Genomic DNA, 17506 nt, shown 5'->3' with positions numbered 1-17506 from the left:
ACCCAAATTCAAAAGTACTTCACCTAGAAAAGACTGTTAATTTGTGGAACAATGCATTTAAAGAAACACTCACGTAAGTTTCCAGACTGTGATGGTCCACTGGACTGGAATCAGCATGGGGAGGAAAAACGAGGCCTGGCATGGATCCTTTCCATTTGATGTAAGAAGTGCCACTATACCAGTCACCGAGAAAAGCTTTATGAAGAGGTGAGAAGATCTGGCAGGGGACGAAGAGCTGCACAGCTGAATGTGGCCATGGCTGTCGGTCACCTGGGTACCAGTCTTACAACAGAGGGTATGCGTGGTATGCTTCTTGGTGCAAATATTGAACCAGCGTCAGCTGCCAATATGCAACAGACCTGGAACAAAGTGGGGAAAATTATAACCGATGTAAATAAAAACAGTATGAAGAAAATTCGGCAAAATATTCAAGAACTTAATGAAAAATGTGGACTTCCGGATACCCCCATCAGAGCCGAAGGAGATGTTCGGTAAAATAACGCCACCTTCAGTGCCATTGGGAAAACCCCATTCCAAGCTGCCACTCAAATGACATACTGTGGTTTCATCAATATTCGTTGAGCACCATTTTTCGTGGATTTCGTTGTTGAACAGATCCACGAATTCAAATGTTCATTGAATTAAGAAATATGCTATTCATTTGTATAAGCAATGCTTTTGTCCACGAAATTACGTATCCACGAAAACGAATGTTTAATAAAATCCACGAAAATTGATTCCCACGAAAATTGATGAAACCACAGTATACCGTAACTCAAAGGAAGAATGTGGTAGCAGTTTTCTGTGTGAATAAACTATGTAAGAAAGGCGCACACCTACGAAGCAAAGGAAAAGAAGTTACCTGCCCAAGACAAGAAGACTGCACTGCAACCATTCCTCCGGAGACCACCATTGGAGACGAGAAGAGATGGGTCGCTAATTATGTTGGTGAGTTACAAAGTGATGACCAGCCACTTATATCCCATTTCACCAGTGATGGAGACAAAGCCGCTGCATCTGGTGCATCTGAAAAACAAGGACATTTGATTGAAAACGTTAAGGACTTGCGTCACTTCTTTGACTCTCAAAGAAAACAGAGTGCTAAAGCTCCATTCAGCAGTCACATGTTTCCGGGAAGAACCAAGGCCATAAGAGAATCCATGCAGAGAAGATCTGCCTTGGACCTGAAGCTTCGATGCAGGACAAAGTACGAGGATTGCTACAAACACTACTCCAGCGACTTACCTTTGATGAAGCGTGCTATGTCTACTGTGGTTGGTTCCCTCATAAACTGCTACCAGGGACAGTGCAAGAAGTCCTGTCAACTCTATTCCTTTTCCTGTCTTGGACTGAAAAGCAATAAGTGGAAATCTTCAGTGTTGCCTAGTGACTTTGAATTAAACATGGCAGAAAAAGACAAACGTATGTTAAAGGACTGTATAAATTTGACTTTAGGACAAAGTAATCTTCAGTTGATAGAATCAAATATCATGCTTGTACACAAAAATCTGAATCTGTAAATAGGGCATATTTAAAATCAAATCCAAAATGTATTACAAGTAGTAGAAATTTTGAAAGTAGAATACATAAAGTTGTGCACTCACTGAATAGGGGTCATGAAAACTCAACACTGGAACTTTGTGAATCTGTAGGGGCACCTGTTGTAAAAGAGAGTAGAGTGGTCCATCATCTAATTTTAAAAACAACAACAAAATAGACAAAATTACTTTAAAATGAAACAAAAACTTTTAAAATATAAATTTCAATGAAAATACTACAGATCTAAAAGATATCAGCTGTTCGATAAAAAATCTAAAGACACTTACAGTAAATCATTAACAGATCCAAAATTAAAAAGGAAGTTGTAAGACTTTGAAGGGGTGTGGGGGGGGGGGGGGGTGATGATATGTACATGCATTTCAAATGTATAAAATTTGTACTTAAAATATATTTTGTAAACTATCTTACATGTAATAATTGTTTTATGGTACATTATGCATTGATTATTTTCAACTGTGTAAATGGGGAAAATGTGGACATGTAAATAATGTACTATTGTATGTGTAAAATGTGACATTTTCTTATACGAGAGAGTCTGTACATGTAAAAATGTTATATTCTTAATTATTTAGCTCATTAAAATTATTTGAATTAAAAATCTTGTTTTTCTTACCTGTGTGATCACAACAAAGGTTACTGAGATTGGTAGAAATACAGGTATACAGTGTCAAAACTGTCCGTTGGTGACCAGACTGCATGCCGCATTGTTTATCCACCATTATTGATCTTTTCAAGGGGAGACAACTCCTGAAATCAGAGAAATTTTAGTGAAAATGAGAGTTACCTGTCCCTCTTCCAATCTCACACAAGGAAATAATTTCACTATATATTACTATATAGCTTGAATTGAATTATTTAATTTATTCAACTCTCAGCAGAAAATTCATGAAAGAGAAAATAAAGATTAATGCTTAAACAAAAATTTGAGATCAGAAAAAATATGCCTTATGCGGCTTTTAAGAAAGAAAATCGGCAGTAAACATACCTACACAGAAATGCACGTTGGATTCACATGTTGACAAACAGCCTACACATCATCAAGGAAGTTGCATCATGCGCACCTGAAAAAAGAGTTCCTTTTAATTCAGTGGGATAATTCTGCTAAAGAAATGATGTTCCTAGTACATGAGTCCAATTTTAATACTGTAGGCCTAAAACAAATTGCCAAAAATGAAAAAAGAAAAAAAAGATCGTCTCTGTATATATGGAACTTCAATTGACTAAGTTCATTTTGATGCTATTTCCTTGCACAAGACCTTTAAGGAATCACTGTCTAGTAAGTGTAGAATGCCAAGGCATCAACGATAGTGGGAAACATGGGATAATTTGCATAACGGGCTAAGCCCATTATGCATAAATTACGCCATGTTTCCCACTATCGTTGATGTCACTTGCATACTTTATTAACTAGACAGTGATTCCTTATATTTCCATTTCATTGTGAAATAAAATTGTAGACTTAGACTTTGAAACTGTAGACTAATGGATTTAAATTACACGAGGACTCCCATGCCAATTTCAGTAGTCCTCGCCAAATCACGTCAAACACAAAGACAGCTGCACGAGATTTACATGCATATTATTTGGCCTCCTTAGCATCAGACACAGAGACAGATGCGCACGAGATTTGCATGCATAGCTCCTGACCTATTGACCTGGCTGCCTAATTTATATTCTGGCAGAATTATAAAAAAAATAAACTCCCCTAACTTTCAAAGAGTTATCACAGAGAAAAAAATTAGAAATGGAAATATTTAAATATAGCCACAAAATTCAAAATGTAAGTCTTTGTGACCTACTTTTTAGTTGACGTTATCTGAAGACCCAGTTTGCTAGGTTTTCCTAATATGTAAAATTCTGATTCCCTACTGTGGCCCCATCCTACTCCTTAGGGTCATGATTGCATTGATTTGAACAAGAAAAATTCACCTACACTACCTGAGGATGTTTCCATGTCAAAAGGATTAAACCATGGCTTTGCTTCTATCAAAAATAAGATTTTACATTTATATATATATATATATATATATATATATATTGCTGTGTAAGACTTTGATTCTCTATTGTGACAAACTTGAATCTGTACTGGATGATAATACTTCCATATCAAAATGACTGATCAAATCTTTGTTCTTGATAAAAAGATTTTCTAAAAAAAAGAATACAGGGTATTCCTATGTACAACTTTGATCTATTGTGGCCCACCCTAATCCCCGGGGTCATGATATGAACAAACTTGAATCTACACTATGTAATAAATGTTTCACATAAGTTTAAACTTTTATGGGCCAATGAATGGTTCTTGGGAAGATTTTTGAAAGATGGCTACAAATATACATATTTCTTTATGAACTCCCCTATAAATAGTGTGCCATTATCTGAACAAATCTTATTTAAAATTCTTACACTGACAAGATAGCCCTTTTTTTTCAATCAAAATGTTATCAGATAGACTGTTATGTGACAGAATGTGGCCTAACGTGTGCAAGTTGTGCTAATCTGTTTGCACGGTACGAACCATGCTAACCGCACCTACAGTTTGACATATTCAAGGCACTTCCGTCTGCTAACTTTTGGTCTTAGTCAAGTTGGTGGTGATGTTAATGGAGTAATTCACACAAGTTAAATCAAGAAATTTAAACAGAATGATTTACACTTCGTGAATTATCCCTTCAATCTACTTCAGTTCTTGTTCTTACTTTCGATTTCATTCTCTTTTTAATAAAGCGTTTTACTGACTTGGATCTTATCACGGTGTACACTATATTTGCCCCCGTAATCGAACTCGGGGGGGGGGGGGATACAGGTTTTTTTCCAATTTATACAGGTATCATACCATTTACAAACTGCATTCTGTTTGATTTCTGTTTTATATTGTTATAAAATAAGACCTACCGAAGTTGAAAATATAGATTTTGGAATTTACTTTAAAAAAATGAACTTACAAATGCTCAGAAAGTTGAAAATGTGACATAAAGGGAATTATTTCTGTGTTTCTTGTTTTATTTTGAATAGTAAAACCAAATATTTTCATGGGAGGAGGTGTTATAGCGAACTACTATACGTAAGTAGTAAATCACATTTTCAAGGAAACAATCTGCACACTCCGATTAAAAAAAAAAAAAAATAAAAATAAATCTGTTTCCGTATTTTGCGTGAAAATAAAAAAAAAACTAAGCTGGGCTAAGTTTGTAAAAACAGGGGCCCATATCATTGCCGGGCGGATCCAGAGTGGGTCGGTGGTTGAAACCTCACACACCCCCTTTATTTTTGTACACAGAGAGAGAAGGAAAGAGAAAGATTTTTCTGTAATAAAGATATTTATACGTCTAATAATTTGAAGAAAAAACTCTGTCCTTTCTGTTCGCTAGATCTGTAGATTTTTGCGTATATTTGCTTTCCTTCGTGTACCAGTACCTTAACAATCCCGGCTACGGGCTCCGACCACCCACAATGTTAAGTAACATGCAAGGATCGAAGATTCTGGCGAAGTTTAATTAACTATACCATTTTTGGACCATCTTCAGAATTAACTAACTTTTTGAAGTATGTATAAAATATTTCAATATTTCATATTCAATGACGAAGAGAAGGGTTCATGTAGAATGCAGATGGAAAGGGGGGGGTGGGGGTGGTCTGACTGTAGCTCTCTGGTCTTTCAAAATATTTTTCTGGGAGCTACAGTTATGCATCTAACGCAAAATAAAAGCTGATATAATTGTCTCAAAACCTGTACATCAAATAAACAATTTGAAGGAATTTGGGCGTACACTGTACGTACTATATTTTTATTCGTAAACTCAATTTGGCGGTGAAGAAGCAGCATTTCTTGTTGCTCACCGTCGCAATAGCCGGGCATTGCTCTACGAGCAATGAGCCCGGCTAAAAATCAGCAGTAGTGCATTTCCGTAAATGAGGATCCCGCAGTGATTTCCAACGATAACATTCTACAATACAGGTCGGATTACAAATACCTTGGTGTTATATTCCATGAAAAGCCTAGTTTCTAAAATAATGCCGATACTTTGTCAAAAGCAGGTGGACGTGCTTTCGGAGGGATGGTTTCCAAAATTCGTCCATATAAAGAAATAGGGATTTCAACTTTCGAAAAAACTTTTTCTGAATTGTATAGCACCGGCAGTTTGGGACTATTGTAGTGAAATATGGGGTCTTCGAAACTATCACTGCATTGAGATGGTACAGAATCGCGCACTTCGTTACTACTATTTGGGTTCACAGATTTACACCGATTACACGGTTGGAAGCTGCCTTTCCATAGACACTGCACTAACGCTGTAACCTTTCTTTTAACAAATTTTCCTAGGCAGATGTCAAAATATTTATACAATTCATACATGCACAGGCAATCTCTGTTGTATAAAAACGCCATGCTTAATATCTGTGTATATATTTCATATATTTTGTTAAAAGTGACATATAGGTCCGATGGGCCGGGTGTGTGGATATTAATTGCATGTTTTACATGTTTTTCATTGTACTGTATAACACATATCACTATAATAAACAATTTACTTACTTACATATTTTTGGGAGGGGGTGGGTCACTATACTTGAGCTATCATGAATTACAGTAATCTGCAATGGGTACTTAAAAAACAGTCGAATGTCAACGCCAGTTTTCACTTGATTTTAATTGAATAATTAGCTCAAAATTTCGTAGAACTAAAGTAACCTTATGCTTATGTTTATGCTCAACATGTTATGCAGTAAAAACCGTTTTTATTGAATGTTCACCATTATTTTACACTTCTGATAATTTCATATCAGCCACCACAAAATGTACAATTTTGCATGACAGTATGCTGCATGTATACACAAATGTATAATAAACAGGAAATGACTCGTGTCATGATCAGTCGGTGAATTCTTGAATTTATGTGTATATCATCGTTTGGGCTGAAACTCCGATAGGTGTGAGAATATCCCTATGACCAATATATTTTCAAAGGTGTGAAACCTGAATTTGAAACCCCTGATTTGATTGACAGGTCAGCTACCTGTGCTACATAATAATCTGAATTTTGCATGCTTTGAAGACACATGCGTCAAACACTTTCGTGTACATGTACCCGCCTTGTAAACACTCGGAAAAACTGATAGAGTTTGCAGGGACCCATATGTTTTCTTATTATTTTCATTTCTTCATTTTGTGAAATGGAATTGCTTTTTAATAAAATTTAAAGCATAATCTATATAATTTAAATATAGAGACAAAAAATAAAAAATAAAAATAAAAAAAACCGAAATCGCTGATTTCTCGGAAATACGGCCGATCATGGGCATGTGCTGATTTTGAATAAAAAAAAAATGCTACTTAGATAAGGAGTATAATCCGTGCTAAAAATTTATCTTATATGATTTTTTGATAGATAATTAAAGGTTTTGATCTAAAATATGCGATAGCATTAGAGATATAATTAATTAAAGCCACAGAACTGTAGCTTTATGGTTTTATATAACATTAAGATTTTACCATAAAGCTACAGGTCCAACAATGAAGAAAAAAAGATTTTTTTTTCGCAATCTGTCAATTGAGACAATTTATCCACTATCCAACATAAGTACATTATCTATCTTTCTCCCCATAGTTCCAGACACATTAAAAAAATATTTTCAATGAAAATTTTGTTGGTTTTTATTTCTCTAAAATCATATTAGTTTATGATTTTTCTAAATGTTAAAAGATTGAAGTGTCATTTATCATGAATGCACCCATCATCACATTATTAAAACTCAGAGAAATAAGGTATTGTGAAATTTTTCCCTTAAATGGTCATGTATTTTTTTTTAAATGAAAGATGACATTTGGTGTTGTTTTTTTGGATTAACCAAATTGAATGATCCTTCTTAATATAGAAAAATATAATCTCAGAAAGCAAAAAATATAATAAATTCAAAATTACTTTAATTTTATAAACCATGTTTTAAACTCAATAAATTGATAATGGTTTATTCTCTTAAATGACCATATATTTTTTATTTTGTAATGAAGGATGACAACTTTGATGTTGCTTTCTTGTCAAAGCATGATCTTTCTAAATATTAAAAGATTTAAATTAAAAAAAGCCCCCCCCCCCCAAAAAAAAATTATTTCAAAGAATGCTTCCAACATCACGCTGAACGGAGTAAATCGATAATGGTGTGTTCCCTTAAATGGCCATATCTAATTTATTTTTAAACAAATGAAGACAAATGTGGTATTATTTTTCTTGTTAAAGCATGATCTTTCTAAATATTAAAAGATTTCAAATCAAAAGGCAAAAAAAAAAATATTTCCAAGAATGCTTTCATTATCATGTTGAATGGTGTAAATCGATAATGGTGTGTTCCCTTAAATGGCCATATTTTTTTTTATTTTCAAATAAATGAAAACAAATTTGGTATTATTTTTCTTGTTAAAGCATGATCTTTCTAAATATTAAAAGATTTCAAGTCAAAAAGCCAAAAAAAAAATTATTTCCAAGAATGTTTTCAATATCATGTTGAAAGGAATAAATCGATAATGGTGTGTTCCCTTAAATGCATGGCCATATTTTTTTTATTTTCAAATAAATGAAAACAAATTTGGTATTATTTTTCTTGTTAAAGCATGATCTTTCTAAATATTAAAAGATTTCAAGTCAAAAAAAAAAAAATATTTCCAAGAATGCTTTCATTATCATGTTGAATGGTGTAAATCGATAATGGTGTGTTCCCTTAAATGGCAATATTTTTTTTATTTTCAAATAAATGAAAACAAATTTGGTATTATTTTTCTTGTTAAAGCATGATCTTTCTAAATATTAAAAGATTTCAAATCAAAAAGCCAAAAAAAGAAAAATTATTTACAAGAATGCTTCCATTATCATGTTGAACGGAGTAAATTGATAATGGTGTGTTCCCTTAAATGGCAATATTTTTTTTATTTTCAAATAAATGAAAACAAATTTGGTATTATTTTTCTTGTTAAAGCATGATCTTTCTAAATATTAAAAGATTTCAAGTCAAAAAAAAAAAAAAAATTTCCAAGAATGCTTTCATTATCATGTTGAATGGTGTAAATCGATAATGCTGTGTTCCCTTAAATGGCCATATTTTTTTTATTTTCAAATAAATGAAAACAAATTTGGTATTATTTTTCTTGTTAAAGCATGATCTTTCTAAATATTAAAAGATTTCAAGTCAAAAAGTCAAAAAAAGAAAAATTATTTACAAGAATGCTTCCATTATCATGTTGAACGGTGTAAATCGATAATGCTGTGTTCCCTTAAATGGCCATATTTTTTTTTTATTTTCAAATAAATGAAAACAAATTTGGTATTATTTTTCTTGTTAAAGCATGATCTTTCTAAATATTCAAAAAGCCCCCCAAAAAAATATTTCCAAAAATTCTTCCATTATCATGTTGAACGGAGTAAATTGATAATAGTTGTGTTCCCTTAAATGGCCATATTTTTTTTTATTTTGAAATAAAAGATGATAAATTTGGTATAATTTTTCTTGTAAAAGCATGATCTTTCTAGATATATAAAAAGATATAATATTAGAAAGTCCCTCTCCCCCCCCCCCCCCCCCCCCCCAAAAAAAAATTATCTCAAAGAATGCTTCCATTATCATGTGTTGTTTTCTTGTAAATGCAAGTCACCCTTGTGGCACTGTGGTTAGAGTGACTCTGCTCTTGAGTTGCGAAGTAAGAAGTTGACATTGGGAGTTCAAAGGCCACTGTTGCACTTGGAAACCAGTTCTTCGGATGAGACCTAGAAACCGAGGCCTGTGTCCCTGTAGGTGCCACTACGAAAAAGGTCTCTCACTGCTATATAGTGGTCCTTGAGTATAAGTGCCTAGTACAGGACAAATTTTGTAGCTCTCCACCAACAAGTGGTGGTGTCTCAATATGTGTGAAACTTCTGGAGAAAATTTAAGAGAGACTTTAAACAACATGCAATCAATCTATCTAAATATAAAAAAATACAGTGTCAGAAAGAAAAAAGAACATAAATCAACATGTTAATAATCTCAGTAAATCGCTATTAGTATCTTGATTTTCTTAAATGATCATATTTTTTCATTTTTATTTTTTAGACAAATACATGTTAAAATTGGTCTCACACTGCACTGATGATAAATAACATCTTTCTTGTAAATATCATATTGTGAATTTAAAATAGCTGAGAACTAGAATGAAAGCTCATATTGCATCCAGCTCCTGAAAAAAAAACATTGACATCCCTTGGTTTTAACAAACATGCAAGAGAAATGTGCTTCTCAGGAAAAAGACTCTAAAGTATCCATTCTTCAACAGTTATTAACCCGCATTGAAATTGGAGCGCAACATCTGGGGGCGAATCCACTCATTTGGGGACGAAGCGATCTGTTACCGACCAATGTCTGTAATACGCTTTGTTTTCGCAGAAAGAATTTGAGGAAAGACAGAATTGCAGAAGTGAATGATGTCAAAGATTGTAAGAAAGCTCAAAGTACAAAAACTACGGATTAATTCAAGTACATTTAAATCAATATAGTTTCGTTGATACGCAATTTATTGAAATATTGGTTTAATATGCCTGAATTAGTTCATTAACATCACAATCAGATGCAAGTTCAAGTGTGTAAGTATTTGGGTATCATTATATTCTACATTCTAAAATCTTTGTCAGAAATGATAATTAAAGTTAATGTTAAAATTGAACATATACATGATATAATCTGATAATTATTTAAGTGGGTTATTAATAGGCCTAACTGTTACATTCAATATGCACATACCATATGAAAAGTATGGAAGACAAGCAGTAACACAATAATTACTTGTATTGTTTTAATGATAAACATGATTAAGGTACATGTAGTTGGAAGTCCTATACATTTTGGTAGCAAGTCTTGCCACTGTGGATTATAGATTATCATATTTTTGGAAATATTGAAGACATAATTTGAAAGCATTGCACAAATAAAAAAATATCTTGGAAATTGTTCATTACAGTACTGATTTATTAAATATATACAGGCATTAAAAACTGAATACATTGTAGGTAGGGAAACATTATAAAACTTTCTGGGGTTCTTTTTAGAATTTGACAGTTATTGTAGCTATTTGTTTTCATTGGATGTGAATTAATAATTGGCCACCTGCAAAATGTTATAATTTATCAATATTCATCTGTAAATATGTGTTTTCATCTATATTTTTTTTCAAAGTGATTCTTTCTTTGGACCATGTTGACACAATATAAGGTATATTGCTGATTTTTAGCTGTAGCTAAATGCAGTTGAATCAAATTCATATAGGAGAAGAAGAAATCCTATAGGAATTTAAAATTTCCTACAGGATATTTTTCTCCCTTAGGAGCAAGTAAATAATTCAAAAGTGAAAAAAAAATCCTACAGGAATTTCTGACCGAAAAAGAGAATCCCACAGGAATTTAAGAAATCCTATGGGATATATTTTTCCTAAGGGATTTTTTCTCTCTCCTATAGGAAATTGTATTCCTACAGGAGATTAAATTCTCCCATAGTAATTTAATTTCCTGTAGGATTTCTTAAATATCCCACAGGAAATTAAGAAATCCTGCAGGATTTTGATAATATCCCTCAGGAATTTTATTTTTCCTATAGGAACTTTATTTTTCCTATGGGAATTTTTTGTTCAAAGGTGATTATCTCACCTGACAGGTGAGATTTACCTATAACAAAGGTAGTTATGAACTTTGTGAGTGATGGTCTACCACTTGGTATACATGGTTTTTATGTGAAATGAGAATTTAGTGGGCGCCAAAATGCCACTTTTGAAGTGGCATAATTATCCGGCACAGTGTTATATATTCTCTCTCTTTTGTCCAATGTGGCTCATATTTCACTCACATTGTTTTTGGATAAAGGGTGTGCAGTAAAACTGAGCAAACTCTCAAGATCATGGGTCAAGGTAAAAAATATCCTTTTTGTTTAATTCTTGTCCGGATCATATCTTCTCTCTCCTTGACCCAATCTGGCTCATTCTTCACCCACAGAGTGTCTTTGTATAATCGGTGTGCAGTGACCTTGAATCATGTTTTTAGGTCAAAGGTTAAAGTCATAGAATTATATGAAAAATCCTTGTCCTGAGCACATCTCTGCCTTTTGTCCTACTAGGCTCATACCTCACTCACATAGTGCCTTTGGGTGAAAAGTGTGCAGTGACCTTGAACCATGTTTCTAGGTCAAAGGTTAGCAGAATTATGTGAAAATCCTTGTTCGGAGCATATTGTAACGGTCCAGTGATTTGACATACTGTTTTTTTACAGAGTTATTGAACCTGATTATTGTTGACATTTGTAGGAGATTTGAGACGAATTTCTATATGTGTTAAAGTTACTTTGCATCGCAGAAATATGTACTAATTTATGCTTGCATGTAGTTGATAGGTGATTATTGACAAATTTAAGTGATTTACAAGAGTTTAAATAGTGTGTGTACATGTTTTGAGTTACGTAGAAATCAGCTGATCCTAGCAGTAGTAAAGTTGTGACATTATTTTAGCTAACTTCATGTTTCAGGGACTTAAATTGGTCTTCTGCAGTAGATAAACCATAGGTTTATGGATGGAATCATTTTTCTTGAAGTTTAACTTGTTTTCAGTTCATTATCAACAGTTTATTGCCTTGTACATGTAAGCTGGTGGAATGTTTACGAACTTGGCGGTCGTAAATTGTAGGAGGTCGAGCCCGATGGTAAAAGTTATGATAGTTTTCGGATTTTTGGAGTTAATTGTGTTTTTTTGTATTAAATGGAAATTACTTTACTTATTCTAATCGAAGAATATCTTTAGTGATTACTTTCATTGAGAAAAGTTGTCTTGTTTGTAGGTATTAGATTTTTCAATAGACTTTGCAGTTTACGGGAAATGTCACAAGAGATTCTCCAACATTCTTCAACTTGTCCAACAGTTTCCAACTGCTACGTCATGTTGTTGTATAAAAGGGAGAGATTCAAGGAATTTTTGCTCTTCTGCTAGGTTGATTTGTATAGAGAAAAAGTGTTTTAGGGGTAAGGAAATAGTATGAGTTGGGCGTTTTGAATTTAGATTTAATAATGACTTTTTAGTTTTAGTTTAAGAAGAACCAGGGTTATTTTAAGGATTTTTAGGAACTTTTGGAATATTTGTGGAATTTTATAGGAAGTTTTGCTCAGGTTTTAGTGAATTTTAACTGAGAATTGGGCTTGGTTAAAATTTGCTGGTTGTTTGAAATTTTGGTAAATTGTTAAATTTAAGAAATACTTGAAATTGTTAAGGTAATTTATATATTTAGCTAAGGAAGCTAGTGTATTTCTATATTTTGCTACTGTTTCAACTGGAATTCAGACTTAGGAAATTTTCAGGAATTACTGGTATTTCAAATTTGGTAAGAATTAATTAGGTTTGAGGGATTAAATTTTAATTATTGGTTTTAACTTTCATCCAGGAGGCCTGGGAGGAAGATTTGAGAGTAAGGAGATTTGTGAGTTGCATTCAGGTTGGTTTTAGACAAGATAAGTTGGGACTTATAGGTGACAAAAGACAGACTGAGACAAAGGTTAGAATCAATTGATTGTTCATTTAAGAGATAATTCATTTAATGAATTGTAAAACTCTATTTTGTCTCATTTCAAGTACAGAGATTTACAAGATTCTATCAAAATGCGATTTTCCAACAGAAATTTTGGGATTTAGAAGAGTAAGAACTGAGTAATGAGATAATGAGTATTCAAGAATTTTAGTGACTTCCTTAGATCTAGGTAGTAACGAGCCTGACAAATAGTGAATAAAAGCTGAGAGATTTCGTGTATTTATAAAATTTAGTGTAACCTAGAGAGCGCGGGTTAATAATAGGAGGTAGGTTTTGGGCAGTGGTGAGTTATCCGAGTTCATTGATTAAAGGGAGATAATTTAGTGTTGTGATATAAGATTTAAGAGTATTGAGGTTCGAACTACCGTGCCATACTAGCCCTCCTGAGCTCAGGTTGAGCTGTGTAACGCAAGCCTTGCCACAAAAGATAATAAACCACTAGAGTAGAGAGAGAGACGGTGGGTTCAGCAGTAGTAGAGGACCGACCGCTCTCTCCCCCGTTACACTTGGTGTCGCCGGTAGAATTCGTACTTCCAACCAAGGAGTGTTGGTACCACAAATCCAGTGAAACGAACATCTCTAACTACAAAAATGGTGAAGAGGAGACAAGAACCCTCAACATCATCTAGACGAGAGGGAAGTCAAGCTGATCATGAGGAGATACAGCAGACTACAGATGATGAGATGAACAATGGAACCTTGACTGTCACTGAAGGAGAAAAAGATTATGAAACCACAGCAAATGAATTTGGGTCATCTGAGGAAGATGACATGCCAAATACTGTCAGACCACAAATCAACGTTGGAGCTGAAGTCCATATGAGAAGCAGTCCATCACTTTTAAGCATTAGGCGAGATGCAGACACGAGGTGGCCTACCCCAGTAAGGCATGTTGGAAGACCTGGATTATGGAGGAGGCTGGGAAACGCTGATCTAACAGAACACAAAACTCCTACAAGAACTTCTTCCAATGACACAGGAGACAATTTACCTGGTATTTACAATACAGTAAAAGGAGCCTTGAAAGAAATAACCAGTCAGATTGTATCAGCTATATAGACAGCCTTTGCAGGGTTCACTGATAAACAGAACTCTGACCACGCTGCTAAGAAACTAGAAAATGGTAAGTACTCCGACCGCCTTGATAGGAGCATGGCACATCAGAGGAGAAAAACCCAGTTAACACCCAGGGACCAGTATCAATCCCCCTCATCTTCAGAGGAAGAGATGCAACCAATACCTAGGAGACGGTCATTGAATGGCAGTGTCAGGACCAGAGAAATTTTCCAACCAACCAACTATCACAGGCAAGAAGTCAAATGTGAAGTTACCAGTTTTTACGGGAACGGCTGAAAATTGGGAAGTTTGGTACAACAGAGTTGAGGCTGTCGCCCATATTGAGCATTGGACCCAGGAGGAAAAACTGCGTGAAATCCTCCCAAGGCTACAACAAGGAGTACCTGGGGAGTTTGCATACGGACAGCTACCCACCTCAGTCCTAAGTAACTTCAAACGCCTACTGAAGGAGCTACAAAACGGATTTGGTGAAGTTGAGACTACGAAACTCTACATAATGCAGATTACCCGCAGAAACCAACAGCCTGGTGAATCAGCCGAGGAGTGTGCTGCTGAGCTTAAACGTTTGTATGATAAAGCTTACAAAAACAGGCATCTCAATCAGACAGGAGGATTTGTTAAAAAGGTTCCTCCTAGGACTTCGACAGAGCTGCCAACCCTTACGATTTTGGCGTAATGCGTACGAAATCGGCATCTAAAATACGCCTTACGATTTCTCGGTATTCTTCCGATTTCATTTTTTCTCGTTCAAAGTTTATAATGCCGGTATTTTCAAAGCTGGCAGTCTATAGTTTCTACATTATACCGTATTTATAATTCTAACAACGTTTGCTTGTATCATCGTTTCGGTTGTAGAAGGACAATCACATTCATATCAATGTATTAAAAGTAAACAAAATGGAAACAATCATGCCTCAGATTGCATGTCCACTTACAAAACATGTTCAGCGTCAGGGGGCGTTGGTGGTCCCTAGACCCCGCCTTACTATTTGTCATTTCAGAATGTTGGCAGAAGACAAGGATTCATATGGAATTGAAGAAGGAGCCAGAGACAATCGAGGATGCTGTATATCAGTGGTACATTACTTGGAGACCACCAAATATCCCATAATCCAGATGACAGTGACAGGAAGGAAAAGAAACCCACAAGACAGGTCAATACTTAGTCAGATCCAGGACGGTCGCGAAAGAATGATTGCATATGGCAGTAAGACGCTTAACAAATCTGAACGCAACTATTGTATTACCGACAAGGAGCTGCTTGCTGTTAAGTATTTTGTGGTATACTATCTCCAGTATCTACTGGGTAGAAAATTCCTGGTTCGTACCGACCACCAAGCTTTGATATGGTTATGCAGTTTTAAGGAACCTAAAGGAAGGATTGCTAGATGGTTGGAAATCCGGTCCATTTTTGACTTTGAAATACAACACCGTCCAGGGAACAAGCATAACAATGCTGACACCATGTATCGACATATGGAGTTGACAACTTCTGAGGGTACTGAGCATACATCCCTGAGATGTGGACCATGTGCAAAGTGTCAACGTCGAACACAAGAGATGCAGGGCTCCCTGGGTTAAGCCGAAATTAGAAATACATCACAGAGAGGAAAGACACAAACAGTGAGAACCCGCACGCAGATGGCAGAAGATACATGGACACCCTGGACAGGCGGATATTCCACTGATCAACTGAAAGAATAACAAGAGAATGATGAACGCATTGGTCGTATTTTGAGATTCAAGAGAGAGAATCATAGACCAGAGGGGGAGGAAATGGAGAAATATAGCCCAGCAACTCGACAGTATGGTCTTCCCTTGAGGAAAGGGAAGGCTTGCTGTTCAAAACATTTGTATCTAAAGATGGTACTGGGCCTCATAGCCAATTGTTAGTCCCAGGAAAACTAAAATCTGAAGTTGTGTACCTAATGCATAACTCGGTTCTGACAGGACATTTGGGGAAGAAAACTCAACAGAAGATAAAACAGAGGTTTCATTGGTACGAGATGAAAGAAGATATCTAAATCTGGATTGCAAAATGTGAGGTTTGTTCAGCAAATAAACCACTTACAAAGACCTCAAAAGCTCCTCTGGGACAGATGCAAGTTGGTGCCCCCATGTACAGAGTAGCCACAGACCTGCTTGGCCCCCTTCCGATCACACCTAGAGGTAACCGCTACATACTCACCATGACGGACTACTTCACTAAGAGGGTTGAGGTAATACCTGTGGAAGATCAGACTGCTGTTACCTGCGCACATGTTATGTTGAATGAGTTTATCTGTAGATTTGGATGCCCCTTAGCGATCCACTCAGATCAAGGTCGTTGTTTACAGAATGCAGTTTTTCAACAATTGTGTGAGCTTTTTGAAATTCGAAAAAACTCGCACAAGTCCCAGGAACCCAAAGTGTAATGGTCAGGTTGAAAGGTTCAACCGTACTCTGCTGGGAATGATCAAGTCCTAGATGCGTGGGTAACAAAGAGACTGGGGTCTCCAATTAGGTTGTCTGTCTGGGGCTTACCGTGCTACCCAGCATGAGTCAACTGGACTTACACCAAATCTTCTGATGCTGGGTAGGGAAGTGAGATTGCCTTCTGACGTGACCCAAGGAGGGTTGCCTTTGGAAATGCTAAAAGCTAATACATGTAGTAGCCCTGCTGATTATATTTTGCATGTTCGAGAGAAAATGCAACATGCACACAGAGTAGATAGGAACCATTTGGAGAAATCTTTTCAAAAGAAGAAATTTATGACTCTATGACTAAACCTAGGGTCTACAATGTTAATAATAGGGTCTGGTACCAGGAGGGCTTGCACCGAGGAGGCACTTGTCCCAATTTGCAACCTAATTATGTAGGACCCTGTTTGATAACAAAGAAACAAAGAAACTTAGCGAGCTAAACTTTGAGATTAAGCTACGTAAGGGTCGGAGTGTTGTCGTGAATCATGACAAACTAAAACCTTAGACTCAGAATGAATGACTGAACTAGCTTCTTAAAAAAAAAAACAAACAAACTTTGGTCGGATGGACATCCATAGTTGTAGGATACATGGGTGGGTAAAGGTATAAGAGAGAAATTTTACACTGTCATTTGTAGAAACATGTATTTATAACCATGCTTTTATATTCTAGAATATACTACCATGTCGAAGATGATGGGATCGAAGAGGGGGCGTGCCTACCGGTGCGTCAAGTGCCCTGACTATGTGGCGGAAAAGGGGAGGATGGAAACCCACCATTATAAGCACCATTTGACCCTAGAGGATTCTCCGTTTTATTGCAGT

The 17506-nt window shown here is 35.5% G+C and overlaps 1 long non-coding RNA gene across 1 annotated transcript; it reads right to left on the bottom strand.

The window, feature by feature from the left end:
• Positions 1-220: 220 nt before the first annotated feature.
• LOC134260517 (uncharacterized) lies at positions 221-1692 on the bottom strand. The gene is made up of 4 exons (XR_009990556.1): positions 1605-1692; positions 1246-1349; positions 863-1026; positions 221-359 (listed from the first exon to the last, which is right to left on the bottom strand). It is a non-coding gene; the product is annotated as an uncharacterized LOC134260517 (long non-coding RNA).
• Between the last annotated feature and the right edge of the window lie 15814 nt (positions 1693-17506).

This window comes from Saccostrea cucullata, unplaced genomic scaffold, assembly GCF_032062105.1.
Source record: "Saccostrea cucullata isolate Sc308-1 unplaced genomic scaffold, CSIRO_AGI_Scuc_v1 ctg2137, whole genome shotgun sequence".
Classification (NCBI taxonomy): domain Eukaryota; kingdom Metazoa; phylum Mollusca; class Bivalvia; order Ostreida; family Ostreidae; genus Saccostrea; species Saccostrea cuccullata.
Note: the sequence above shows the minus strand (reverse complement) of the source record. Positions and strands in the feature narration are given on the sequence as shown.